This window comes from Lycium ferocissimum, chromosome 9 (genome assembly GCF_029784015.1).
Source record: "Lycium ferocissimum isolate CSIRO_LF1 chromosome 9, AGI_CSIRO_Lferr_CH_V1, whole genome shotgun sequence".
Taxonomy (NCBI): Eukaryota; Viridiplantae; Streptophyta; class Magnoliopsida; order Solanales; family Solanaceae; genus Lycium; species Lycium ferocissimum.
Genome location: NC_081350.1, coordinates 4,817,418 through 4,820,818, shown reverse-complemented (window position 1 = coordinate 4,820,818; position 3,401 = coordinate 4,817,418). Strand labels below are relative to the sequence as shown.

The 3,401-nt window shown below is 38.1% G+C and overlaps 1 non-coding gene across 1 annotated transcript; it reads right to left on the bottom strand.

The window, feature by feature from the left end:
* Positions 1-2,581: 2,581 nt before the first annotated feature.
* LOC132032229 (small nucleolar RNA R71) lies at positions 2,582-2,687 on the bottom strand. The gene has a single exon (XR_009408376.1). It is a non-coding gene; the product is annotated as a small nucleolar RNA R71 (small nucleolar RNA).
* Positions 2,688-3,401: the final 714 nt, after the last annotated feature.

The following is a 3,401-nucleotide window of genomic DNA, read 5'->3' as shown; positions in this document are numbered from 1 at the left end:
AAAAAGAAGTTGAAAAACTCAGATTTTTCGAAAAACTTCTTAGTAAAAATAATTAAAAAAAAAAACAGATTGAATAGTTGGATGTTTTTTTAGTCATATATTTGGTCAAAATCGACTTCATTTCTTTTTCGTGTGGGTGTGGCTGGGTTGCTGAGATTTGGTAGCACAGAGGCTCCCAAATCCATTCTTTTCTAGGTTGCGCACTTAAAAGGTAAACCTTAATTTAATTTATTTCATTTTGTTATTTAGTATTCTGCCTAGTTTAAGTATGTTTGTAAGTTAGTTATATTTATATGTTTGATGGTGTTTATTTGCTAAGTATGCCTTGTTTGGTTCTATGCTTAATGTGTGCTTCATTTAATACAAACACAATAAGGATTAGTGTAAATGATATTGTGAAGTCCATTTACAAAGGATGCTGCTTGAATCACTTATTGGTTTGGTTTGTTCATGGGCCTTCAAGGTTCTCTGATAAAGATGTGTGTGTGAAGTGCCTTTGAAAGTCCCTTTCCCTTGTCTTTTCTTGAATGTTTTGCTAGTTTATTGATCATGATCCTAAGCAGAGCCAACATAAGAAGTTCAACTTAATTAAAAAAAAAGGGGGGGGGGGGGGGGGGGGATAAGATATAAGTATAAGTTTTACTTGTTTTTGAGCAAGTCTAGGTCGTTTTGATGTGTTTGTGACATGTTGCGGTGTTTAACGTGATTCGAGAGCAAGTCGTGAAAATGGAGTGAAAAAGATGTTCGAAAGAGAAATTTGCGAAGACGAGAGTTATACGGAGGAAGATACGGACCGTAGAATATTCACGGTCCGTAAATCCATCGTGAATGCTCAACGAAATGAGGTCTTTGGATGAAGCAAATGTCGACAACTAGCGAAAGTACGGACCGTATAATATTTACGGTCCGTAAAATCCACCGTATATTGGTTCCGAAAGAGTTGTTAAGACAAAGAGATTTACGGGCAAGTTATACGGACCGTATAATATTTACGGTCCGTGAAAGTTGATCGTACATTGGACTACTGGAAGAGAATTCACGGAAGGCATTCACTGATTCTACGGACCGTATAAAAAGTACGGTCCGTACATTGGTCCGTCAAGGGCAATTTTGTCAGTCCAGTTTTGCACGGCTTTGACTCTTATAAATACCTGATTTTAGGTTTCCTGCATTATTATTCCATACGAACTTCGGTTTTTTTTCCCTTAGTATTAGCATTCATATTTTTGAAGTCTTTTGGAGATTACAAACAATTAGAATTCAATTCTCTTCAATTCCAAACAATCAATTGTAAGCATTATGTTTTCTATTACTTGCTTATTGTTCTTCTCCTTCTATGAGTAGCTAATTTTCCTTACTAGGGTTGTGAACCCAATTGATGGGTGTTTTGTGATTGGGTTGTGATTGATATACACATAATGGATTATTAGGGTTTGTTTATTCTTCATTCTTCATTCATAATTAATGGTTGCAAACATTGATTAAAGCCATAAACCTTGATTTATTTGGGAAAATAATTAGGGTTGGTAAGAATAAACAACAAGAACTCAAAGCTTTAAACTTTGTTTAATAAATTCACTTAGGAATAAGAAGAATTTACTTGGCATGATTAATCGTTCTTCATAGTTACTTTCTTATATTTGGGAAAATCATAGAAAGAAATAATCTTTATTTATTGGGAAATAGTAGAGATTCATATAGGGATTAAGTGCATTCATATAATGATCCATTAGAAGTATATCAAGATCAATGCCCATGATCATACACTCTATCTAACGGGGACACAACCTTAGTTTCTTTTACCATAAATTCACAACCAAAGCAATATTTAGCAATTAGTTACTAAAAACCCAACTTTTACCAAAATCATCGGATTAAGACATTAGACCTAAACATAGCATTCTACGAATTTAGTACCTTTTCACACCCTATTCCCTGTGGGATTCGACCCCAACCTTGTTGGGTTACTATATTTGACAACGTCCGCGTTATACCATTAATAGGTGTAATTTGAGCGTATCAAATTTTGGCGCCGTTGCCGGGGAATACGGTTTTGAAATTACTAAATAGTGTTTGCTTTATTGAAGTCTTTTGCTTATTCCATCACACCTTGTTTGCTACTCTGTGTAAACCAGGTGAACATGAATCAGAATCGGCAAAATCAACATGCTGATAACCAGGGGAATCGGTTGAACAATCGGGCTAATGATTCGGATGATGAGAATGTTTTCGCTGAGCTCGTTCCAGAGGAGGATTATGCATCTGCTATTGTTCAGCCTCGAGTTGGAGCTGCTTCGGTGAAAATTGATTCCTCTCTATATCAGTTGTTGAAGCTTGAGGGATACTTTCGGAACTCTACCGAGAATGACCCTCAACGTCATTTGCAAAATTTGTGGATGTGTGTGCTAATCACATCCGAATAACGTTCCACAAGATGCTATTCGGTTGAGGTTATTCAAATATTCCTTGGCTGGAGAGGCAAGAACATGGTTCGAGAAGCTGCCCCGAAATTCGATTACTACATGGGCAGAGATGGTGGCTGCATTTCTCACAAAATGGTACCCCCCTAGCAAGAAGGCTGAAATTCGGGACAAGATCTATGAATTTAAGCAGCGACCGGGGGAACAATTATATGAAGCATGGGAGAGATTCAAGGATTATTTGCAGAAGAGCCCAAATCATGGTTTTCGGAGAACATATTAATGGAGAAGTTCTACCGAGGGTTAGATCCGGTGTCGCAATCGGTTGCGAATAATGCGGTGATGGTTGTTTCATGAACAAATCTTATCGACGGGTGACCACCATACTTAACAAGTGACAACTCATAATCAGGCTTGGCACTCAAACAATGCTGATGTGGTACCGTTCGGTAGTGCTATGATCCAAAATATAGTGAAGGAGAATCAAGATACTCAGCAAACCTTGGCAGAACTTGCAACAAATATTTCCTTGCTGACGAAGAAGTTTGATGAATCCCAGATCAAGAAGGTCAATGTTTGTGAGGAAGATGCAGTTTTACCAAAAGGGATGTACTATGCTCAAGATGGTCCTTTCCATGAAGGGCCCCCCTATGCTGATTGATGATGCTAATTATGTTAATAACTCAAGGGGGTTACCAGAGACAAAATTACCAAGGTGGTTATCAGAGTCAGAATCAGTGAAGACCTCAACAAGGTCAAGGTGCTTATAACAACTGTGGGAACTACAACAATAACTATGGTGGTGCGAACCAAGGGAGCTACAACAACAGCAACAACTTTGGGAACAAGAGTTCCAACCCTTATATACCACCGAAAGGGCAGTCAACAGAGGCAGGTAGTTCAAAGGTTGAAGCAATGCTTGAGAAGATTCTGGCAAATCAGTCTAAGTCTGAGAGAACTTTATACGGGGCGACGAGAGAC